The sequence below is a fragment of the Megalobrama amblycephala genome, linkage group LG6, assembly GCF_018812025.1.
Source record: "Megalobrama amblycephala isolate DHTTF-2021 linkage group LG6, ASM1881202v1, whole genome shotgun sequence".
Classification (NCBI taxonomy): Eukaryota; Metazoa; Chordata; class Actinopteri; order Cypriniformes; family Xenocyprididae; genus Megalobrama; species Megalobrama amblycephala.
Window position 1 is genome coordinate 26,677,311 of NC_063049.1, and position 26,864 is coordinate 26,704,174.

Sequence of the window (26,864 nt, forward strand, 5' to 3'; positions counted from 1 at the left end):
AGCAGTACTGAACAGCTCACTATGCTGCTTGATATTGCAAACTGCTATTACCATATTATTTTCATGTAATTATCCCAGATCTCACGTAATTATAAACACACTGGTTTGTAGTAAAAATAGCTTGACCATTTACTGCACTTTGATATTCTTCAGGTTATTTACCAATAGTGGCTAATGAATCTTAATGAATCTTACAGCAAATAGCTTACTTCCACCTTGCAAAATAATGTGATATCGGGATGTTTAAGCTCACAGTATACTTTGGTTTTTAGGCATAAACCTCTTAACGTGTGGGTGAAGATAGATTTTTCTAAAGCTTAAAGTATACTTCAGTTTTGACGCAAGCACTTAGCATATACTATATGTACAGCCGAATGCATAGCCTTTCAAAGTGTACTTCATGCATATGCACACTAAAAAGATTCATCCTTGTTCATTGTCTCCATTATTTCTCTCCAGAAGTTATGAACATACTCGTTTTTGTGCTTGTTTAAACTAGACTTGTTGTTATCTTGTAACTCCCTTACACAAGTGCTCGTCAACACAGGCATTTATTGCTGTTGCCGTCTCTAGTATTTTGTTGTTGTATTGTATTATGCTGATGATAAAATTTACATCACATGCACTATACACATACCATAGCATATTCGTAAAAAATTAAGTATACTTTGGGCTTAACAGTGCATTCTGTACATAGGGGCAGTGAGGTTAGCGAGCCCCATAATTGGAATTTGCTTAGGGTCCCCAAATCACTAAATCTGCCCCGGTGTATGCTCAGCTCACAAATGCTCCTTGAATTTTTTTGCACTAATTAGATGGCAGCACTGCCCTTGCCTGCTGTTTCACTGTTAAAAATGAACAGATGAGATGGAACAACAACTATTAGAGATAGCAACAATAATAGATGCCTGGGTTGGCATCTTTTGCTCTAGTTTGGCACCTAGGCAGGCACACAAGCACTTGTGTGAGAAGGTTAAGTGGTGCTTTCACATTAGCACTTTTGGTGCGCACCCGGGTTCGACTGACTGCAGAGTTCGGTACGTTTGGATGATGTGAACACGGTCGCACCCGCGAACCGTACCCGAGTCCACTTAAAAAGGGTTGTCTGGGGTGCGGTTCAAGTGAACTCCGGTACGGTTCGCTTCTGATATGAATGCAAACGTACCAAATTGCGGAAGTGGACCGCTATTAATGCCGTATAATTTGATAAAAATGTGTGTGTGTGTTTCACTCACTTTCCCGACGAGCGTGACTGACGTGCTGCAAACAGAGAGCTGTAGTGTAGCTTTTCTCATTTCTGCTTGCCTTCAGCATTCTACATTCGCGGCAGATAGACGCAAGAGCCGTTATGAACAAAACCAACGGTTCAAAAACAAAAATATAAAAGTAAGGAGAGCAACATTATGCATTTTGCCGCCTTCTCCTGTGCCATCGTTACTAAGCAACGTAGTAAACAGCTGCTGGTTTGATGACGCAAACGAACCGCGGGTCGGACCCAAATAATATAATGTGAACACAGTCCAGTGGGCGCAGGGGGAGGGGGGAGCAATCGAACTCGGGTTCGGTCCAGGCAATCGAACCAAGTGTGAAAGCACCATGAATGAATACAAAGACATTTTATCACTCATAACATCTGGAGAGAAATAGCACAGACGCTAGACAAAGATGAAAATTTCTAGTGCGCATGTATCGAACACCTGTGTTCTGTATGATATCAAATGGAGTATAGCCTACTTTAAAAGGCTAGTGTGTTAGGCTAGTGTTCATGTCAAAACTGAAGTATACTTTTTTGGGCTTTACTTGTCTTTTAAGGATTCCGGAGGAAGTAATGAAGGAAGAAAAAAGGATGATAACTCACCCTCTTTGATTTTGTTGACACGCGAGCTGCGTCAGACTTAATTATGATGAAAGGAACCTTTCTTCTTCAGACCATGTGCTGGTGTGCATTCCAGCACTTTCACCACACACTCACACACACACACACACACACACACACACACACACACACACACACACACACACACACACACACACACACACAGACGTTCGTTTTTGTGAATTGTGGGGACATTCCAGAGGCGTAATGGTTTTTATACTGTACAAACTGTATTTTCTATCCCCCTATACTACCCCTACCCCTAAACCCCTTATACAAATTTGTGTCCTAATATGTCACACACACACACACACACACAGAGAGAGAGAGAATCCTACATGGTTCATAGATCTTTGTTTGACGTAAATTTGCTCAGAAACAGTGTGCACAGGCATTTTTGTATGTCTATTTGCATGAGAGATACCATGAATGCACCGCAAGTCACTTAAAAGCAGCCGCCAAATATATACATGTAAACACAAATCTGAATCAGGATATCTTCAGTGCTTGTGTGGGAGAGTCACATTAAATTCTTATCCGAATCAGATGAAACTTTTTTTTGTCCTGATAGTGCTCACATTAACAATGAAAATCCATCAGTGGTAGAGGTTTTTTTACGCATCTCAACTGCTGTACAAAATCAAAATGTATTCCTAAATAATCCATCAACAGCATCAAACCAGCTCCTGCAGGTCTGAAACCACAGCAGAACACATTTGTCAATACTATACAGGCCTCAGGATTAGGAAACTGATTTCTCAAGTGGCTAAACCCGAAAGAAGGGAAGCTTGTCAATTAGAAAATGGAGTAAAAATGGTGTTAGAGTAGGTCTGATCGATCATACCACCGTTCCCTGAGCGTACACATAAAATAATCTAGAAACAGACCAGGAAAACAGAACTAATTTGAGCTGACTAACTTTAGAAAATTCTTTTGCAGAAACAAGGGACTGCAGCAGTAAGCGCAGGACAGTATAGGGGCCAATATGTAGTGAGACTTTTGAGGCAAGTGGAAATGAAAAGGCTGAACGATCAGAACAGTAAATTAAAGGATAAATAAAGGGCTATGTGTCACTTTTCAAGCCACTAAATATCAAATGATTTAATACTCAGTCATTAGGGAACACCATCAGGAAAAAAAAGAAACCTTTTTCTGTCACAATCATCTCAACAAATGGCCTCATCAGATAAAGCTGAATGCACTTCATGTCTGAACATCAACACCTCCAGAATCTCTGTGGAATCAATAATCACATTTTCATAATCCATAATACAGTGTTTCCCCACCGATCCCAGATCTCATCAGTATCTCATTACAACGTCTCCATTGTCTCGTTGAAGAGTCGAGCGGCGTCTCGCTTGCACCATCTCAACTGAATATATAAGAGACTCCCTGATGGCTCAAAGACTGTTTTGTGCATGTGGAGAACTGTGTTATTCTGTTGAGCAGCGTCATTCTTTAAACCAATTACTCTAGATGTTCGACGACATGCAGATGAAGTGAGGGAATCATTGAGATGGCCAAAAGGAGGAGAGAGAAGCCATTACTTAGGTTCTGAAGAGAGAGAAAACAGAATGAAAGAGAAAAAGCAAATGAAATGCTAGCATTACTGTACACTGTCTATATCATAAAACAGTACATATTTGTGTTTTTACCAATATGTTGTAATTTTGTGTGAAAATGTATCTTTACAAAATATTAATTATTTTTACTTTACAAAATATAAGCCATTAGTTAATACATTATTTTCGAGGGGGTAGGGTTGTTAGTTTTTATAGCCTATTTTAGTAGCAAAGCTATTTTGCTGATTAAGTGGTGTGTAGTGTTGATTAAAGTGTCCGAGTTTTCAGTCAGCTGTTTAGAATCAGAATTAGCAATGTCCGGTTCGTGAATGAATCATTCTTATGAGTCGGTTCCTTGCAATTAATCAATAAAGCGATCACAATTCAGTCTGAATCATTCGGGCAGTTCACTCTTTTGGAGCGGTTTCTCTGTCTGTAAAATGCTAACGGTAACCATCAAACCACAAAGAACAAAAACAGTGCTGGATGAAGTAAGTATTTATCTAAAATAATTTCAAACAAGCCTGCAAATGCATTCTATTAATTGCCAACACTGAATAAGGTTTAAAGGTGTTATAGAGGATGTTTTGACATGCGTGCTCCAGTAACTTTCCACACTCCACATGCGCCGCATGCAATGTTTTTGTCAGGAGTAACAACTGCAGATTATGAGTTACCTGCGGTGAGTCCAACATAATGAATCCACTAACACGACACAGCGAAAGCCGGTGGTAAACACTCGTGTTTCAATACTCGTGCACGAGTTTTGGGAGGCGTTCCCTCGAAATGAGCTGTGAAGGAGGGGGGTTGTTCTTACGCATGCGCTCATTTCAAAAACTCACTAACAGTCTTTGGTCGTCGAAAACATCCTCTATAACAGTGTTTCCCAACCCTGTTCCTGGAGGCACACTAACAGTACATGGTTTGGATGTCTCCCTTATCTGATCCATATATTTCTAGTCTTGGAGTTTCTACTAACGAGCTGAATCAAGGAATTGAATTGATTAGGAAGAGTTGGAAAATGCGTAGTGTTGGTGTACCTCCAGGAACAGGGTTGGGAAACACTGCTCTATAACACCTTTAAAGGGTTAGTTCACCCAAAAATGAAAGTCTGTCATTAATTACTCACCCTCATGTCGTTCCAAACCCATAAGACCTTTGTTCTTCTTCGGAACATAAATTAAGATACTGTGTTTTTGATGAAATTTAATTTAATTTCTATTTTATATCCCCAAATAGAAAGCAACCTTATTACCGTCATTCAAAGTCCAGAAAAGTAATAAAGACAAGTGGTTCAACCTCAATGTTATGAAGTCGATGAGAATGCTTTTTGTGTGCAAAAACAAAACAAAAATAGCAAGTTTATTCAACAATTTCTTCTCTACCCTGTCAGACTTGTACGCATTTGACGCAGTTCAGCGCTTCCCTGTTTATGTCTGAACACCTGCAGACTAATGGCCGGCTCACATGCATGCATCTTGGTGCTCACGTGAACAGCTTGGCCAATACTGATCCGGCGTTCAGTGTTGAGCTTTCTCCTGCGTCCTATTCTTCTGACCAGAATGGCAGCACAGCTGTAAGGTTTGTTTGAGCTGCGCCCTCTACTGTACAGGAGTGAATTGGCATTTCCCTCAGTCTGAGGTTGATTTATTTTACTTTTGGTGTATTTGGTGTATGAGAAATAGATGTCGTTCCCTCAACATAATGAAGTCGTGGCCACGAGAAAAATATGTCGTTCACTCACCATATGATCTCGAAGCCACTACTTTACATCACGTGGCCACGACATTAGGATGTCGTTACCTCGATAAAACAATCTCGTGGCCATGACATATTATCACGTTCCCATGAGTTTATATGTCGTGACCACGACAAAACTAAGTGAACCGAACATGTCCCCTCCTGGTCACTGTATACTACTCCTACAGTGGTACATTACCTCAGTTGGTCTGGGGTGAACTGATGCGATCTTAACACAATCATCATGGAGGAATGGCAGAGGCCATATGGCTGAATCAAACATGACATATGAGAGAGTCTGTGATTTCAGAAAGAGGTGGAGGGCAAGAGTGGGAGAGAATAATATTACTCAAGAGAAGAGAACAGACCTTCAAGACATTAAGAGGCAGGAAATAGCCTCACTCTCAGTCCTGTCAGGATCTGTAGAGGCTGACCCTTAAAGTGACTCTTTAAAACACAACCCCTCAAGACACTTTGATGTTTGATCCATTTCAGGATGTCATGATGGTGTAAACAAACTAAATGAAAGAAATAAAAGATTGAAACACACTCACACACACAAGTGCAGGTACCCTCAACTCTCTCTAGGTGCGTTTAATAGCCTGAATTCCTAGATAACACTTTGCCAAGTTGACTTCATAGGGAATTCAGCCATTGTAAGAGATACTGTTCATGTTCAGTCGGAAGGCCACTTCACACAACACAGGGAACAATATTACTTCACAGGAACTGTAAATACCATTATCAGGACCATGCATTACACACTGTAAAACCGAACAGTGAAATTAATTAAATTAAATGAGTTTGTTTCACTCAAATAATAATGAAGGTTCATTGTACTTAATAGGAAAAAGTTGCATGAACTCAAAATTTCATTGTAGTAAGCTGAACTTAATATGATTGAGTTGAGCTGCAGCAGATTTCGAATTCCCAGCATGCTTTGCGTCAGACCATATAAATAACTGTTGAAATTAAGTGATAAGATATACATATGGAGATATAAGTTAATGTTTAATGTTGTGTTATGTTGGGATTCAGGGGGGTTCTGTTATGTTAGTTTTGTAGGGTTACCACTGTGATGAAGAGTAGAGACTGTGGTTAGGTTGAGGATGAGCTGCAAAACATTTAAGACCATGTTGTTTGATTACATATATGCAAGTATGTGTTAATATACATGGAGGTATTCACTCACACATACACACTTATATATATATATATATATATATATATATTGAATACCTCCACTCATACATACACACTTATATATATATATATATATATATATATATAGTCAAACCAAAAATTATTAAATCGTGTGCACGATTTACTATTTCGTTTTCTCGATTTACTAAAACGTACGCACTATTTACTATTTCATTCTCTTGATTTAATAAAACATGCGCACTTTTTAATTAAGACATAATTAAGATTAATTTTTTTCTGACACAGTTTAACTCTGAGATCTGTCATATTTTATTACCATTTTTTTAAACTATAGTGAATAAACTGCATTAATGAATGAAATATTCAAGGTGTCTGAATAAATTTTGGTTTGACTGTACATATCCCTGTGTTTACTGATCCCTATCAAGTTTCAAGTAAGCTGGCACACACACACACACACACACACACACACACACACACACACACACACACACACAAATATATGTAACTTACATGAAACTCATGAGTGTATAGGGATCAGTAAACATAAGGACACTCTGAATAGGAACACTGATTCTGTCCCACTCTTTCCTGCTTTTAATATTCCAATCATACACAAACACTCAGTGCCCACGTGGGTCGGCAGTACATTCAACCTAAAAAGCCTATTTGATCAGTCTCCACACATTTTTTTTTTTATCTAGGATGTATTTTTCCCCCTGTTTTTTGCTTCAAAAATCACCCTTGTGCATTTTAGCTCTTTGGATTTTGAGTTTCAGCTGTGTTTTTCTCCTAGAATGTAAATCAGAGAGTATATACAGGACTGTGTATGTTTAACTTTGTTCTTTGCTGTATACGCATGTACACACACACAACAAACAACCGCTAACAGCACAGCAGCGATACACAAAGAGCCTGCTGGAAGTAACCTATGCAGCCAGCATGTTAATGTCATCCAGCGTTAAGGAGTCGTGTATGTGCGTGTGTGTGTTGGTATGAGTGTGTGAGTGTGTTTGCTCCTCAGCGTCATGACAAACAGAGGGCAGAAAGCCGCCCAGTGGCCATGTTAGATGTGCTGTTCTCCTTAGATTCGGTGAATACCTGCCGATCGCTCCCCACGGCGGTAATAAACCCCGTGACCTGCTGCTTTGCTCATTTGTGCTTGTACACTCGTTAATATTTATGCTGCCATTAAACATTAATGCCCTGAGTCAACATTATGACTGAAGCTCCAATCAAATTCAACTTACTTAACTTTATCTCATAAAGTCGCTATTTGTTTCACTGCTGCCTCGTTATTCTGTGATTTACAGTCCACAAACATGACCCAGAGAGGATTCTGTGTGGGTTTGGTTGGTCTATTTATGGAAATCTGCCTGCATTACATTCATGAAATGTGTGTGTAATAGTGATGTTTCATTTATCTTTCCCTCTATGACAGCAGTGGGAACCAGAGCACAGCAGAAGTGAGGTCACCTTCCCATCTGAAACAACAAGGACATGTTTGTTGGGGGAGGAGATGCACAGGAAATGTGTGTTAAGTGTTGAGGTCCTTCTGGATAACTGGTCTCGTTCTCACGGGGGTCTTAAAAGCGTCTCAGGGGAGCGCATCCTGATCTGTTTACCTCGTGTTGTCTCTCGGATGTCGTTCTCTTACTGACCCTCTCTCTTTCTCTCGCTCTGATGTGACAGATGCGACAGGTAAGAGAGATTGACGGCGGCGGGTAACACGGAGAGCGTCTGTGTTCACGCGCGTTCCCAGAATCCTGCTGGGTTGTGAATGGCAGGTCAGCTCCCATTAGCTCCTGTGTCCTGCTGAACAAACAAACTTTTATAGGGTCGCAAACAACCTCCCTCACACAAACACATGAGTAAACATATCTGACCCCTCTTGAGTACTGAGTGAATAAAGGAATGTCTGCTCACACAGATACATACGTTTACCTAGCTGTTTAAATGAGGACATCAATAGACTTCTATTGTTTTTAGTTAAAGCTAGTTATGATGACTACAGACTTACCCACACCCTACCCTTAAAATACATCTGAAAAACATGATTTAAAGGAAGGCTTTGTCAGATTTGGCAAACTTCTGAGGACAATTGACCCTCTGCTAACCCTTGCCTTCCAGACCAATAGTACTTTAGCAGCTGTCGCCAGCCACCATATTATCAGATAAAGCCTTGCTCTTCTAAAGTACATTTATGGAGGATCTGTATTTGTGTATAGTTTTAGGTGCAATTTTATGGAAATTATCCCAAAATACAGTAAACTTTTGGGTCACTTATAATAGTGACACAGGCATACAAGTTTGTCCTCATTTCCAAATGAACATAAAACTAAAGCAGAATTAAAATACACTGAAACGAAACTAGTTGTTGCCTCGAAAAAGTTAAAGCCCTACCAAAGTTAACCCTAACCCCAGGCTTGAAGTATGAAGGGCTGTAGGCGATAGATAGATAGACATATTGTACAAAGTGGCTAATTCGTACAAATTTGATGTCACTCGTACTAATTCCTATGATTTGTCTAAACCCCAGTGACGGGTAGGTTTAGTGGTAGGTCATTCGTACAAATTTATATGAATATGGCAACTCGTAAAATATGTACGATTTAGCAAAAAAATGAACAAATTCGTATGAGTGAGGTTGTACAAATTCGTACAAATTAGCCATCTCGTAAAATGCGTACGAACTGCTGTGAGATTGCGATTGATAGATAGATAGATAGATAGATAGATAGATAGATAGATAGATAGATAGATAGATAGATAGATAGATAGATAGATAGATAGATAGATAGATAGATGCTATCTCACAACCAATTCATACATATTGTACAAAGTGGCTAATTCGTACAAATTTGATGTCACTAGTACTAATTCCTATGATTTGTCTAAACCCCAGTGACGGGTAGGTTTAGGGGTAGGTCATTCGTACAAATTTATATGAATATGGCAACTCGTAAAATATGTACGATTTAGCAAAAAAATGAACAAATTCGTATAAATGAGGTTGTACAAATTCGTACAAATTAGCCATCTTGTAAAATATATATGAACTGCTGTGAGATCGCGATAGATAGATAGATAGATAGATAGATAGATAGATAGATAGATAGATAGATAGATAGATAGATAGATAGATAGATAGATAAATAGATAAATAGATAAATAGATAAATAGATAAATAGATAGAGTCCAACTCTAGTTACTGCATAATTAAACTTTTTTTGGCAAATAAAATACTTTGCTATGTCACACTTTACAAAATAGGCAGCAAGAGGCAGAGCTTAGCAAAGGGTCTATTTGTCCACAAAGTAAAAAAAAAAAAATCACATCAAAATATATACATATATAACTGACCACTTAGTCATTTTTGCTAGCACAAACAGTATTTACTCATACGCATCTATAATTCATTCCACACATGCTCAAGGTGTCGAGTAGGATCTTACACCTCTCAGCCACATAAAAAGACTAATAATAAACACACACACACTTTACACACCACACACACAAACAGTGCAGTGCTGAATGATGAGGATTATGAGGTAAAAGAGGATGAGATATGTCAATAACCTGTGATGATAGATAGCCATTCACATCAGGCTTATAAATGTGTGTGTTTTTGAAGCGTTTAGATTAGAACACTTAAATAAATTCTTCTCTAAATTCATCTCCGTTTGATGTAGCTGCAGAAAACGAGTGAAAAGAGATTCAATTATTTACGATGATGAAGGTTCAGCTGGAAAAGTGCAGCATATGTGAGACAAAATGTATTTAAGAAGCAACGGCTGATATATTTTTTATTAAAATACTTGGAACATTTCAGTTCCTCTCCTTATTTCACCCAGCACCACACACATACAGAGGCGAGTGGTTAAACTCAGTCGGCATTTACCAAACTGGGAAGTGCAGAGATAAGCAGGATTAGTTACAACAACAGCTGTTTGACTTGAGATGGTGTCAGTCTGTCAGTGTCTCTCTCCTAAGGCAACAGGAAACTTCAGAGATGGGAAGGTTAACATGGCTCTGAGTGACAGAAGAGAACATGAGAGATTGGCGGTTAAATAAGGAAGGGTGGAGGAAGAAAAGAAAACAAAAAACATCCAAAATATCCCCCTCCTTCACGGGATGTCCTCAGGACGGGACTGAAGTGGAGAGAAGCAGGGCAGGAGGGCAGAAAAAGAGGAAGTCATAACTTGCTGACCAGTGCAGTTCATTTTTATATCCACATAAAATACGGAAATGCATTTCTTAATATACTGGAAACAATATTAAAAATATTAGGAGTAAACAATATTAAAGATTTTTGAAGATGGACATTATATCTTTATATTATTTCATGTTATATAATGTAATCTTTATATTATATGTTATAGTTCATTTAAATATCATAATTAAGTTAACATGGGGTGAATCTCACTATACTTTGCTTTGGACAGATGTTGTCTTTTTGCCACGTCTCCAGGTGCTTTGCAACTTTTAACACGAAAATTAGGCAATTAAGAAACTATTCAATTTTTTAATGGAATGAATTAAAAATGTCAATAAAAATGTTTCAAACAAAACATGTTTTTGGGGGAGAATGTGATCTATTGGTTTTACCTGTGTCCCTTATTTTACTGCCTTCCTGTTGGTAATATACCTTTAAACAATAAAAGGTCAGTCCTTATGACATTTACTTCCAGGAAGTGACATCGTTTTGGAGGGCAAACACCTGCACAGGCTTCAGTAAGTACTAGCAATATATATATTTTTTTGTAGTTCTAGTTCTGTGGTGTGTTGTGGTATACTACCACTGGTATTAGTTGGTTTGTCTCAATGTTAAGCTTCATAAAATCATAGAAATCATTATGATTATAAACATTATGAAGTCAAAATGTCAAAATGTGATTATGGGACTAATTATGAAATCACAGTTTATACAATAATGACTTTATATTTTACATATATTTAAGGCTAAAATCATTTTCCAAAATTAATTTTCTACATCTGACTTTTGACCGTTTTTTAGGGTTTCGTCATTTATAACTGACATTGTCCTATAAGGGTAAATTATATTTGGCAAATTGTCTGAAACTTCACACACATTCAAATGCATTTTCACTATCTGAAAAGAAGTGAAAAGGTCTTAGTGTTTCAAAAAACATTTTAATGTTTCATTAACTAGAAGGCCAAAAGTTACATAAGTGTACTTTAACAAAACATTATTTGTGTAAATGGGCCTGTTGTAGTCCTGTTGTACAAACCAAATTATGCGAAAAAGCTTTCCTTAATTTAATTAAGTTCATTGTACAAATAAAGAGACCGCTGTTCATGGAGACCGCTGTGACTTTATTTGAATTCACTTTTAGTTTGTGTGTGAATTTTGGTTTATCTAATTTTTTAATGTAATGAGAAATGTCAAAACTCTCTGTTTGATCCCAAATTTAACAAATACAAATACCATTTGGCAACTTGTTTGGTGAGTTTAATGTTTTCTGGCATGTCAGCAAGTTTTAAGCTAGTTCAAAAAGCAAGACTGTCAATGTAAATGACGCCTCATTTTGTTCATTGTTCTCATTGTGTGAAATGAGTGCTATGTTCATATATTTTAAGTGTTCTAAGATGAATTGGATAATGATGGTTCTGTTTCGCCCTGAAGGAAAGGTGCGGGTTGTCTTCAGCACACACACAAACAAGTAGCTCATGCAAAAAAAAAAAAAAAAAAAAAAAAAAAAAAAAAAAAAAAAAAAATTCTCACCTTACTTTTCCAAAGTAATGTGCACAGCACACTTACCACCTACACAAATACATGCTCCAGTCACGAGCTCTTTTATCCGTACACTGTATGTTACAACTTCTTTATGAGCAGGCTTATCAGCCTATTGTGACAGAAAGCGGATCCAAATATTCAATTTGTGACAGTACTTCTTTAACACGGCACATTACAGCAAATCCCAAAAGCTGCTACTTGAGATTAGCAACACATTTTAAGCATAATGTTGGTGTAACATGCTCTAGTTGAGCTGCAAGAATGTTTTCATGCTGTTGACAGACTGATTGAGTTTAATTATTTCGCCCGACGTGTCGGGTTTGGTTTTGTTATGTCTGCTGGGCCTGATATCCGTCACTGAGGTGCCGTGGGGAGGCGCATGTAAACATGACTGACACGTGTATGGAGGTTAAACATGAGATTAGAGAGTTCTCAAAGCTTTATGACCCTCACTTCGCCTCTGTGGTTTTAAAATGCATTGATCTTTGAAGGTTTCTTCTTTTTTTTGAGTGGCACATTTCAGATTGTGTACTTCCGGGGGTCCTAATGCTAACCAAGTAATTTTCACTTTTCCACAGTTTTCTGTCACCTGTTTATCATTTTCAGAGTCTGGCTGAATAGATATCACCCATCCAAGTATTTGCTTTCTCATCTTCTCTCCTGTCCTGGATTCTGTTCCCTCATTCCCTGCAAGAGTTGTCAAAATCAAATGAGAGACTCAAGACTAGTCTGTCTATTATGAATTAGATATGGCAGGTTGTTAAACCAAGTTGTCTGAGCGTGGAGAATTGGCCAACCAACAGAGTTTGTGTCGTAAATCTGATATTATTCTGCCTGACCAAAGATTTTCACATTCAGCCCACAACAGTTACTATAATTATATTGTCACCGCTCACAAAAGGAAGTCTAGAGATTTCAATCTTTGTCCATCTTTTTGGATGCTTTTCATTATCTGTAAATATAGCGATTAAAATTTTTGATCTAATTAATTACATGATATGCTGATTAATTAATCTAATTAATTGCAAATGAAGCACAGATCAAATTTGGTTGAGAAATTGCCCCCAAAAGAAAAAAAAAAGTAGGTTTAGAAAGGAATATTTTATTTGATTCAACAGAATTTATTATACATAAACATTTAGGCTTGAGGGTGAGTAAATGTAAATAAACTGAATTTTCATTTTTGTGCAAAATATATTTATTTATTTTTTTTTAAATGAAGTGATACTCTAAATATGAAACTAAAACTGCCAGTAGGTGGCAGTAAATGTCTTCTAAACCAATTGAGTCATTCATTCATTCAATTCGTTCAAATGGTTGATTCATTCAGGAATGAAGTAAATGGCTCTCTTTATGAATGGGTCATTGAATCATTGGTTAACCGTATTGATTCACTCGTTACGCGAATTCATTCTGAAACGAAACAGCAGGTGTGTTTGACTTGAAGCGGCGCTACACAGACCTCACACTACGATCACACTACGATACACCTATAATGCTGCTCAGAGACGCACAACAGTTCTGCTGTGGCTTTATAGGTAGCCTAATATTTTCGTTCGCAAAATTGAGCAAAAACAGACATTCTTCTGTCTAAAGTATACCACAATACTTTAGTGATTTGGGTGGGAAACACAAACAAAACATATGAATAAACAGTGCTATCACTGGGTGCAGTTTATTCTCAATGAATTCCTCGCTAAGTGTGAGTTTGTTTGGACAGATCAGACTGAGATAGAGACTCTTGTTGGTGCTTTGAAAAAGTCCATGCTGACAAGCTGTCGTTTAGCTTTCCTGTCATCCCATTTTGAGTGTTCCCCACACCTCATTCATCCATAACCCTAAGGGTCACAGGTCATTGTACTCCTAGCCAGAGGTCAGAGGTCAACACCTCCTTTCAGCATGGCACAAGACACTGTAGACATCCTTATGATAACAATGTGATCCAGATGTGGAGAGATGAAGAGAGAGAGAGGCAATTATTGCCTTGTACAAACCTAAAGCATCCTAGTAGGGTTGACTGAACCTCTAAGATGGGACCTTTGGTGTCGGCATGGTAACCGCCATGGTAGCAGAATGTGGGTGGAGTCACGGGGGGTGTCGAGTGAGAAATCGGCTCCATAGCTAATGAGCAGCTGCTGGCAGTTTCTCTGCAGGACAGCAGACAGGCAGAAACAATATTTCAAACTCCTTCAAATGAAATAATATGATAACAAAGACTCCTGGGGCAATGTGTGTGTTCTGGAACGTGTTTGGACAGGGGGTGCAACTCCTCCCGGTGAATAATCACGCACTGGCACATACACGCACACACACACAGACACGGCTTTCATACCTCTCTCACTACTGAAGAATGTGTATAGACTATGTAATTAATCTAAAATTCATAATCCAGAGTGTGATCTGGCATATGAGAAAAATAAGAAGACATGCATACACTCCTACACATTCAGGAGCATTTTGGACAGGAATGCAAATTTAAATTATGAATGGGTCATGATTTTTGAGTGGTTTATTAGTTGTCCAAAAACTGAGTAGTTAATTAGTAAGCTATTATTATTTTTTATTTCTTTTTTTGTAGTGGTGTTTTAATGGCAATGAATTTAAAGGTACCATCAAATGAAAAATTTAATTTATCTTGGCATAGTTGAATAACAAGAGTTCAGTACATGGAAATGACATACAGTGAGTCTCAAACACCATTGTTTCCTCCTTCTTATATGAATCTCATTTGTTTAAAAGACCTCCGAAAAACAGGTGAATCTCAACATAACACCGACTGTTACGTAACAGTCGGGATCATTAATATGTACGCCCCCAATATTTGCATATGCCAGCCCATGTTCAAGCCATCAGACAAGGGCAAAACGTCTGGATGTGCACAGCTGAATCATCAGACTAGGTAAGCAAGCAAGGACAATAGCGAAAAATGGCAGATGGAGCAATAATAACTGACATGATCCATGATTACATGATATTTTTAGTGATATCTGTAAATTGTCTTTCTAAATGTTTTGTTAGCATGTTGCTAATGTACTGTTAAATGTGGTTAAAGTTACCATCGTTTCTTACTGTATTCACGGAGACAAAGAGAGCCTTCGCTATTTTCATTTTTAAACACTTGCAGTCTGTATAATTCATAAACACATCTTCATTCTTTATAAATCTCTCCAACAGTGTAGCATCAGCCCGTTAGCCACGGAGCACAGCCTTAAACTCATTCAGAATCAAATGCAAACATCCAAATAAATACTATACTCACAGGAATCGATGTATGCATGATGAACACTTTGTAAAGATCCATTTTGAGGGTTATATTAGCTGTGTGAACTTTGTGTTTGCTGTTTAAGGCAGTTGAGAGCTCACAGAGGCGGGGGAGCGGGAGATTTAAAGGGGCCGCACGCTTAATTGGTGCATATCTAATAATGGCTCAAAATAGGCAGTTAAAAAAATTAATAAAAAAAAATCTATGGGGTATTTTGAGCTGAAACTTCACAGACACGTTCATGGGACACCTTAGACTTATATTACATCTTTTGAAAAGGGGTTCTAGGGCACCTTTAAGGACGCAACTTCTCAATGAATATTTTAGCATGCTGCCCTTTAAAGCAACAAATTTTGTTTTATTAAGTAAAATTTAAATGTACACATACAGAGCAGGGATGGCACTGTACTTGCACTGGCACTGTACTGTTCTATAAGTTGGAAAAACTTAAGTGATAGTGAGAGTTATGTTAGTGTTCTAAGTTTTCTTTGTAAGGGGTCCTGGGTTCAAATCTCAACCTTACCTATGTTTTGTTTGATCAGCTAACATAACCTTAACTCATAAATATGGCAACAGAACTGCAGAAGGTTGCAGGAGAATATGGCAGAAACAGAAATAAAACATGTCTTTGTAAATATTACATGCCAGTGTAAGTCAGTGAATCGCCCAGTGCTTCAGGTGTCAGCGCTTAAGATGACATGATGGACGTATTAGACGCCTTTCAGATAAAACAGAGTTTAATCATACAGAACTGGCTAAATATGTTGGCTTTTAGGTATTTTTTTAGGCTGTTTAGAATTAGAGTGACAGCAAATCTCAAGCCAAAAGTATGTTAATGGTTGCAACTGTTCTCAGTTTAGTGTACTGGTGACTCAACTGGGATATCGGATAACCTGCATATATACAGGGAATTGTTGATACTCCAACTGTTATAATAAGTGTATGTGATGTAATGTAAATATTATATATAGTCGACATACCATGACGTCACTGCCCTATTCTAAACACAGGCTAATGTAAATGGACATTTTTGGTTAGTATCTCGCTGTGTTTTTTTCTTTGTAAAAAAAGTCTTTGTAAAATTAACCCCTTCTAGACTAGGGGTTTTGATGTTTTGATGTCAAAGAGTTCCAGATATGATATAAAGACAAGATAATTATTGAATTAATTTCCCCAACCTTTATTAACATTAGACGTATAAGCTTGCAGTGAAACGTTTCAGTTCAGTTTCAATTCCGTGCAATTTTTTGTTAATTTGCATAGTTAAAAAAGCAGTTTTACAACCTGCAATAATATAAAATGTAAATGTGTAAAATGATTGCATTAAATGTTTAATAAGTTATTTAAGTTAACACATCTTTTTCACTGTCTGGGCCCCAGTTTGTAAACCCCTTTTTTAGACAGCCAGCGACTAGTCGAAATTTAAAATATGTAGTTTTACATATCCCTAATTTTCAATATCCTTGACACTTCATCAATTTCCAATTACAGTCTCTTTCTAGTTTTCTTTTCAAACGCCTACTCTCTTCCTGAGTATTTTCAGTGGTTTTTCCACTCATTTTTTGGCATCTTTCCTCTCACGGGGGCAACTTGACAATCTAGTCCGTGCCAAGAACAAGAGAGTGAGAAAGAGAGCAGGACTCCAGCAGCATTCATCTGCGATAATTAAAAGTCATAAATCTGTGATGGTTTTTGGCTATAGGCCTTTAGACCTGACGTTCTTCAAAGAAACACTGAGGCAGACCTCAAACACAGATGACATAGACACTCCACTATTGATTCTAAAGGTCCTTTGAAGTCCAAAAGATGTGGTCTCATAATGGAAGAAGGAAGTATATTTTTAATGCCTCGTCCCTCCCTCTCTCGCTTTAGGGGGGGAATTCTCTAACTTTCTGTCATGGAGAGGGAGGGAAGGGCTGAAGTGAGGGAGAGAGCTGAAAGACAGGCCCTCATTGTTTACACAAGGGCACCAGGGTTGAACTGACGTGTGCATTCATCTTTAATGTTCACGCTTAAAATATGAACCTGCGAGAACCGTGCTGACAGACACACACGTACCTTCTCTCTCACTCGCTTTCTTTTTTCTTTCACTTCACACTTGCATTACCATGCTGCCGGGCTGGACTGAGGGATTACAGGCATCTGGTGGTTGGAAGAAGTGAAAAGACATGATAAATAGTGAAAGGAAAAGAGTGACAGAAATGGACCTGAAATAACAAAATAAATTACTATGTCATTTCCTCTCAAGAGTCTGAACCTTTAAAAAATATGTCGTTTTTCTACAGTAAATGCTAATTTGTCAATATAAACACATTTCCAAGCAGGTTTGAATATATATAAACAGACTAAATGGATAGATGGGCAACAGTCGTCTGACAGGAAAGGAAAAAGTGGTTTCACTCAAAGCAAATCCCTTTATATAGGGCTAAAAAGACTTTTCTTTGAGTGTACATTGTAATTTCATTACAGTGTACATAGTTTGATGAACTATTTCTTCAAATTCATAGTTTTGTGTAGCTTTGTGTCTGAAGTAAATTTTTACTAAGTTTTATTTAGATTGATCTTGTCACATTTCATCATGGTTTGTTTCGTAAATCTGTCCCAATGTGATGCAGGTTTTGCAAAGAGGTGGTTATTCAAGGGTCAGGATTTTAGAGACTATATTGGTCTTGACTGAAAACCTACAACTTGAAAGAGAGTCTAGCAAAGCACCATATTTCATTCGGCTTGCAATTATGTGGTTTATATACAAGTCTTAAAGGGATAGTCGTACCCAAAAATGAAAATACTGTTATCATTTACTCACCTTCATGGGGTTCCAAAACTGTATGACTTTTTTTCTTCTGTGGTACATAAAAATTTTTTTTTTTTAAGAATTTCAGGAACCAAATGACATTGAGATATTTTTTGAACATATATTCTTTTGTTGTGCAGAAAAGTACGGAAGAGGATTAGGGACAAGCAATAATAAAAAAATAAAACCATCTTGAGATTAAAGTTGTTAAATTTCGAGAAAAAAGTCGAAATAAAATGTTGAGCATAAACTCGTTAAATTATGAGAAAAAACTCGTTAAATTTCAAGAAAAAAGTCGACATAAAATGTTGAGAATAAACTCGTTAAATTACGAGAAAAAAACTCGTTAAACTTCGAGAAAAAAGTCGAAATAAAATGTTGAAACTCGTTAAATTATGAGAAAAAACTTGTAAAATTTCAAGAAAAAAGTCGAGATAAAATGTTGAGAATAAATTCGTTAAATTTCGAGAAAAAAGTCGAGATAAAATGTTGAGCATAAACTCGTTAAATTATGAGAAAAAACGTTAAATTTCAAGAAAAAAGTCGACATAAAATGTTGAGAATAAACTTGTTAAATTACGAGAAAAAAACTTGTTAAATTTAGAGAAAAAAGTCGAAATAAAATGTTGAGCATAAACTCGTTAAATTATGAGAAAAAACTTGTCAAATTTCAAGAAAAAAGTTGAGATAAAATGTTGAGAATAAACTCGTTAAATTTCAAGAAAAAAGTCGAGATAAAATGTTGAGAATAAACTCATTAAATGATGAGAAAAAAGTCGTTAACGAGTTTATTCTCAACATTTTATCTCAACTTTTTTCTCGTAATTTAATGAGTTTATTCTCAACATTTTATTTCGACATTTTTTCTCTAAATTTAAGAAGTTTTTTCTCAAAATTTAACAACTTTAATCTCGAGATGGTTTTATTTTTTTTATTATTGCTTGGCCCTAATCCTCTTCCGTAAAAAAGTCATACAGGTTTGGAATAACATGACGGTGAGTAAATGATGCCAGAATTTTAATGTTTGGGTGAACTATCCCTTTAAAGGTACAGCAGCAAAACAATGGTCTGTTTAAAAATTAAAATCAGAGGTAGAATTGACAAGCTAAAGTAATTTTTTTTATCGTAAAAAACACTAACATTTGACCTCAGAAAAATAAAATGTCTATGCTGCAACAATATAGTTAAGTTAATAATATTACTCCAACTTCAGGCTGTTTGAGGTTGACAAGCCTTGCAGCAGCTTGACACTTTAATGTAGTGACAGGTGTGCATTTATCTGCATTTACAACAGCTTTACGTATGAGAATTTAGTGCCCAAACTCTGTTTTATAATGAGCATTCTGACATAGGCCTCATACAGTAATTAACCCCCCATAGCACCCGAACAAAGCCCTGTTAATGCCTCCCGGGCCGACAGAGGGTGTGCAGCATGGTGTGTCTGACAGAATGGGGTGATAATGATGATCGGGAAAGAGCTGCTGTATCTGTCTGCTGTGCTGCGGTCTGTTAAAACCTGAATCTCTCCAGGTTCCTTGAAGTATCTGTATATAGATGTTTTTCTAAAGCACCATAGCACTTAAAACGGTTCTTCTAAGGCATCATAATGTGAACTTTTATTGTTAAGATGTATTATCCATCAGACTTTTGATTATGTGCTTCTATGGAACTACATACAGATACTTTGCAGCAAAATTAGTTTTGCACTTTGTCCATTGACTTTAAAATTACCAAATGTGTTTGGCACATTAAAGTGTCTCTTAAGAGAGAAGAAAGATGTTCATTTGTCTGCTCACTGCATTACTGTAATTAAGAATGTTGTGAACGCTGACATTATTAACAGTGACACATAAAATAAGCAGTTACAAGCAGCTCTTGCTGCCCTAGCTTTGAAACCTTAAAATAAGATTTAATAGGGAGTGAATTTGTAAACATGCTATCAAATGATAATTTAGTTCTTATAAAACATGCCCTATCTGCTGCTATATTTGTTTAACTGACAATTTACAAGTTTCTACATTTCACATGATTGAATTAAATGTGAGAAATGTATTCGTGAACAAGTTTCTGTAACAATCACTGTAAATGCATTGTTAGCACGAACACACTGGAAAAAAATATTTTAAGGATTGTGAATTTGTATTTTATATGGCACTGGTAAAAAAAAAAAAAAAACCTGCAACATTAGATAAATAATTAATATTTATGAACTAATAAGTTTCATAAATTTGCACATTGGAAGTGGAAAGGTCATGAATAAAGTGGACAAATATCAAGGTTAAACATGATGTTGTTCATAATGTTCATTTTGACACTTCTGTGTGAAATATATTCAGCGATATTTTCATTTTCTGCAGTGATATTTTTTGATGTTTTATCTTGTTATTTCAAGTCAGTGTCTGTTGAATATTTTTATTAGTTTATTTTTTCTGCTTTGGCTTTTTTATTAGTCTGCTTTGAACCATCTCTGATTGACTGATTGATTGACAAATAGACTGGTCCAGACTGATTGTTCGGTCTTTGTCGGGGTGTTATTACTTGTCAGGGTGTTAACTGTCCCTGTGAACCGAGACTTGGATTAGTCAGTCTATGAGGAATCCATAATGAGTCATGAGGTGCATTTGAGTGAAAGTAATTACAAACAAACATTAAGAGCTCATATAACAATCACAACGTCTTTGACAACAGGTGTCAACCTCAAGTCTGCGTGTGTTAATGCAAAGACGCCACTGAGTTTTCTGATAAGAGAGTTATTTTTTCCCCCCCAAAATAGCCTGGAGGTTGAATAGATCTTTATCTCTTCAATCATTTACAATTAGTGAAGCGAAGGGCAATCACTTAATTTCCCTTTAACTCTGTCTTTATCTTCCTATCAGATCATGTGCTGACGTGAACACATTCATTCCATCGGCACGTGGAAAGTCCCGCGCTCAATCTCAAATTCTCTCGCTCTGTAATCATCTGTTAAACATGATGTAATTAATCTTGATACTAGATAAAATGTTTTTATGCTTTATTCAGAGGGGCACAGGTGTTATGAGTGACATTTTCATTTTAATCTTAATTTAATGTTGTATTGCTATAAAATAACAAAACCATTTATATAAAAAAAAGTTGTATTTAGAATTCCAAAATTGCAAACCTCATATAATATGAATAGAAAAAAAAAAAAAATCATTTAATATTTAGTTCGACTTCCTGCAGTTGACACAACAGTCAACATTTTCTAAAGGGTTAAGCAGCTCATTTCACTGACCGTGAAGAATTTTTAAGGCCCTGTTTTGTACCCTATTGTGTACATTTTTTCTTATGCTTTCATTTCAATCTGTCTTTTGACTTCTTTTCATATGAAATCAAACATAAAAAAGAGACTGAGACAGCATGTGGGTGTTTTATATATTTTTTCTGACTTTGAATCTTATCAGTTGGGATGATCGAGGTTATCAATAGTCTGTCCACCATGCGTGACCCGCTGGCAGCAGCTGGAGAGAACAGAACAAACAGGTTTCTCATTTCAGCCTTTTATCCTGATTTGTCAGCTGCTGTTAGGAACAATCGCTTTATATTTCTGGTAATTATCTATCAACTGTTGTATTTTTAAATTTAGTTTTTGGATTGAAATGGATTCATAAATGTGATTTCATTGTTAATCATAATGGGATAGTATTATTTATTTGGAATTCACTTTTATTTTTAGATTTTCAATTTTAGTTTTAGTAATTGTTATGTGCTTTTGTCATATTTATTAGTTTATAATGTCTCTTTATTTTGGTAACACTTTATTTTGATTGTCCACTTTAGAGTTGTCAAAAGTACCGACTTCGGTACCAAGTCGATACTAAATGTTTAAAAAAGTGTTTGAATTTGAAAGCGTTTTAATAGTATCTGTGTAAGTGCTCGGTGAAGAGCGTCATTGATGACTGTTATGACGTTTTTTAAGAGTTGATCATTGAAGCCAATCACAGACATATCTGATGAGTGTGTGAACACAATGACCAATCAGAGGCGGTTACGAATCCACTCAACAGCGCTCAAAGCATCACATTTTTTAAATGTCAGTACCGACTTGATACCAAACTTGGTACCTTTTACTTGGTACCAAACTGACTTTGTCATTTTTTTTTTCTTTTAAAAGGTCACATTTATGTTGTTTGTTGTATAATTTTTTATTAATAATGTTACCTTGACTGACTGCTTCATTTCAAGCTTACACATGTTAGGCACATACGGCTTGCACATTAAAGGTAAAATTTGTAGGACCTGCCACTAGAGGGTGCACTACCAAAACAATAACAATCGCGTGGTTTGACGACGCTAAGAAGGTGCGTGGAATGATGGGATTTGTTGTCTTCTACCCAACTGCTGACGGCCATCAATCAGACGGAAATATAAATCATGGATTTAACGGATGAGGTAAAGTTTTATAAATGTATAAACTATGGATCAGACGCGTCCTCGCGCGGGTCTAGAGACGCGATGCCCCGCGTTTGGCGTGTATGCCCCATAATACTAATCGTGATAATGGCATACAAGATACGAATCAAAACAACTCACCTGTCGAGTAAAACACAAGCGAGATCGGCATCTCTTTCTAGGTGAAGTTTGTCGCGAAGCTCTCTCCATCTAGAAAATGCAACACCGATACTCTTTCTCTCCTCTTGTCCCAAACTCTTCTTGGGTCGTTTGGTTGGCCCGTACGCTTACGTTTACGGGAGCTGTCCTTGTCTACAGAACCAGCGGCAGATGGTAAACAGTAATTATGTTCCATAAATAAATAACACAATCCACCATAAAACGTGCAATAAGTAAATAAGGAACTGCTTGAAGCAAGCTAGTGGTTTGCTGGACGATAGACACTACTTCCGCATTTGTCCACGACACTGTTGTCATGTGGTTTCTACGTCAGTAAAGGCGGTAACAAAGGGTAACTGACGTCATTGACAGGCGACTGCACTGCCCCGTGTCACTGTTTAGAATGGGAATTTTCTCATGATTTACAAGTAGTTGAAAACATTAGAAATATTGTTAGTAATCAGCTGGACAAAATATATAACACTAGCCTAGTGGTTTTTGGATATTTTACTGCGAATATCTCTCAATGAAATGGTGTGTTTTCACAAGCATGAATTTACATAGCCTACCTTCCTCCTTTAGCACAGGCCAAGTGTCTTTGCGTGCGGCTGCGTGTGTGCATACTTGCGGCTCTTTCTTTTAAGAGCCAAATACCGTTTAAAGGCAGTTACGACAGATCCTCATCTCAGAAACACGCAAAACGGTTACTTAGCCGGTGTGTGTAATGACTTGTTGGGTTCCTTTCCTGTTGATTGTTGCCATTCACCGTTTAGCCTTGAAGTCAGATTCTTCTACCCGCACACAAACACATACAAGAATGTGGCTGTATGAATATTATGGAGGTATGGTGGTAAAGGAGGAGTCATGGGGGAAATATGCTGCTCTTTGATGCTTGTTTAATGTGTTGAGGAAATAAATACAAATGTGTTATTGTGCAAGTAACACCAGGCCTCTTTTTCTCTCTGTTTCCTCCTCTGAGGCTTCACAGTGGATGAACCATTGCACATTGCGTGACCTTACCAAATCGTGGAATGAATGCCTTATGTTTTCAAGTGTAAATTTTGTTCAATAGGCTTGTTGGAATGCCTTGAACCATACCTAACAAAATTCTAAGTATGCATTATCGACGATTATCGACACAAATTCTGGTGACCTCTTGAGACCAGGGAAGTTTGAATGAGCTTAAGGTGGTTCTGTTTACCCTGTTACACAGTAACCTAGTTAAACAGAAGAAAGAATTTCTTGCTTGTATCACTAATATGTGCAAAGAAACTGACACAAACCTCTTTGTACTTGTGCACTTTCATGTTTGCATCGGCAGACTTGCTCAGGGGCATGCTTTGAAAAACACAGAGTAAGCCTTATATGTAGTGTGCAGTCATGTTTTCACACAGTATCACTGCAATTCAGCAAGTGATTTATTTCCTTTTTGAGAAATTCTCAAATTTATTTCCTTTTTGAGAAAGTTCGAAGGAGTTTGCTTGTACTAGTTATAGTCTGTGTGGATACGTTGCAGGTTTCTTTTATTGTTTGTGGTAGATTTGCCTAGCTAAGCATACTGTATCTTAGCTTGTCCAACCAGTTCACCTGTCTGTTTGATCAGTCTTATCGTAATATATAATGACATTTTTTTTTTTTTTTTTATGTTGTAGATCTGTTATCATTCTATTTACCTGTTACTGTATGCTTGTCCAAACATTACTAATAATATTGAGTAAATATATATAGAGTAATATGACACATAATATGATACATTACAATTTCTTATAATATTCTTATATCTTATAAAATTTTTGTTGTGTAGTTTTAGTTATTTCAATTTTACTACCATCGTTCAAATGTTTGGGGTCAGTAAGATGTTTTATTATTTATTTATTCCTGTGAATTTTTAGTGTCACATGATCCTTCAGAAATCATTCTGATTGGTGCTCAACACCACATTTCTTCTTATTATTAATGTTAAAAACAGTTTTTCTGATTATTATTATTATTTGTGTGTGTGTTTGTGTGTGTGGAAACCTTAATACATTTTTTTCCAGGATGCTTGGATGATAATGTGTCCTTGCTGAATACAAGTTTTAATATCTTAAAAAAAGAGAACACTTTAGACCCCATACATTTGAAAGGTAATGTATTGGAATCACTTTTTTATAATGTCAGTCAAGAATTTTTGAATTTAATATGAACTTTGAACTTGTTTTTTAATATAACGTTTTCTCTATGTATTGTGTAAGTATGTTTTTTTTTTTTGTTGTTGCCCCGTATTATTATTACTTTTTTCCTGCTATACCTTAGATGTGTTGGCATCGTATTTGCATGAGGACTGACTATCAACACTGCATTTTTTCTCACAGGCTGCAGGTTTGCACTGACTCATCCTTCAGTAACAGCTTCTTCGCAAAGCCTGAATCACATTGTGACTGGATCACAAAACAATCTGTGCTGCATAAACTAAGATCAAACTGAAATGACCAGGGACCTTGTTAAAAATAAACTTGAGAAACCCTTTCTCAAGGGCTCCAGATTAACATTTGAGAGCAGTGGCGCTGGTGCCACTCAGTTCTACAGAAATTTTTTTTTTTTTTAATCATAATTTTTTTTTTTTGCATAATAAGTGCAGTTACTAATAATATTACATGTTTATTTATTGGAAATTTGACAGTAAAGCACTGACCATGAATTGAGATGCAGACAAAAATTACTTATTAACAGTAACATGCAAAAACATTTCTATAGGGAAAACTGTAAATATTCTACTCTTTTTAAATGTACCATACTGAACTGACTGAGAGCTTCAATGGTTATAAAAAGAGCACTCTTGCTTTCTGTGTAATTCAGTCACGGTTTGAAGAAGTTTTTGTTTTTCATGAGACTTTTCCTACTTTTCTATATATTAGGGAGTCAATAAGTGCTGCTCTGCCGCCATCTAGTAGTAATTTCATGTCTTATATGAAGACTTCAGATGCAAAAGCCTCTAAGTGCCTATGAATTTTCTTCTAAAATAAGCATTTTTATCAAGCTTGTATGTTTATGTTCAGTTATTTCACTTTAATGGCAATGAAAAGGACCAATTAATTGCCATTAAAGTGGAATTACTGAACCTAAACATTTTTTAGTTTTTGTTTGCCTATTTTCCATAATCTTTTAACTTTTAGTTTTACAAATCATCACAATAAAAATAACATTAAAACTGGATAATATTTAGAGCTTTTAAGTGCTGGAAAAAGTGTGAAGCACTTTAAAATGTCCATAAAAAATGCTTGAATTTCACTCTCAAAAGTTTGCATGAACCCTGAAATTAATAGTGTAAAAGCATTTGAGTATTTCTGTCACAATACAATGGTTACTACATTAAATCCATGGTGATTTGTGGACTGGAGAGCCTTAACTTGTCACAGTGTTTCTCCTGGTTTCGACGTCAGCGCTATTTGATCTAATATGTGGTTTATAGAGAATTCTGCGCTGAATTTGAATGCTTCCCACTAGATCTTGCAGTGATGTTATTCACTTTTTCTTTTTCTTTTCTTTTTTTTATAACACTTTTTCACTGGATCTCCCAGCTGTGTGTAGTAAGCAGTGTCACGTGATCGTTGCGCTGTTTATTATTGCTCTGTGCTGATAAACGGTCTGCACTGCACAGCACAAACGAGTCGCGCCCTGTTTCGTTTCACTTTCGTTTAGTTTGTCGTTTGATGTTTCTCATATGCTCTTATCAGTTGTGCAATGTGGTGGTCATACCGGTGTGACCTCTGACAAAATTTAGTTGCACTGGCAGAAAAAAAGGTCGCAAAATGCGACCATTTAGTCGCAGTCTGGAGCCCCGCTAACGTTAAGATCCTTCAGAAGGATAAGCAAAGCAATGCAATGCTTTAATATAATATGCTTCCCAAAGCCCTGTTTTTTCACTCTTTGACACGCTTTATTCTGTGCTTCTGGGAGACACATTAACATCATAGTTTGAGTTTAAAAAAAAGGGAAAGAAGAATGAAATATGAAAAGCTGCATGAAATCCTTCATCCAATCCTACTAATTATCCTGACATGAGGAGGAACATAGCAGGATAATGACAGTGTGCGTTTTGATCTCTGTGATTGTGTGTGTGTTATAAAGACTGGAGACAGTCCAGAGAAAACAGG

The 26,864-nt window shown here is 36.7% G+C and overlaps 1 long non-coding RNA gene across 4 annotated transcripts; it reads right to left on the reverse strand.

Moving 5' to 3' along the window:
• Positions 1–6,811: 6,811 nt before the first annotated feature.
• On the reverse strand, positions 6,812–22,748 carry LOC125269522. Of its 4 annotated transcripts, XR_007185143.1 has the most exons (7): positions 22,711–22,748; positions 17,421–17,504; positions 14,095–14,247; positions 12,690–12,787; positions 10,244–10,374; positions 7,968–8,157; positions 6,812–7,826 (listed from the first exon to the last, which is right to left on the reverse strand). It is a non-coding gene; the product is annotated as an uncharacterized LOC125269522 (long non-coding RNA). The 4 variants fall into 4 exon arrangements; XR_007185144.1 differs by having other exon boundaries at positions 6,812–8,154; XR_007185141.1 differs by having other exon boundaries at positions 6,812–8,157.
• Between the last annotated feature and the right edge of the window lie 4,116 nt (positions 22,749–26,864).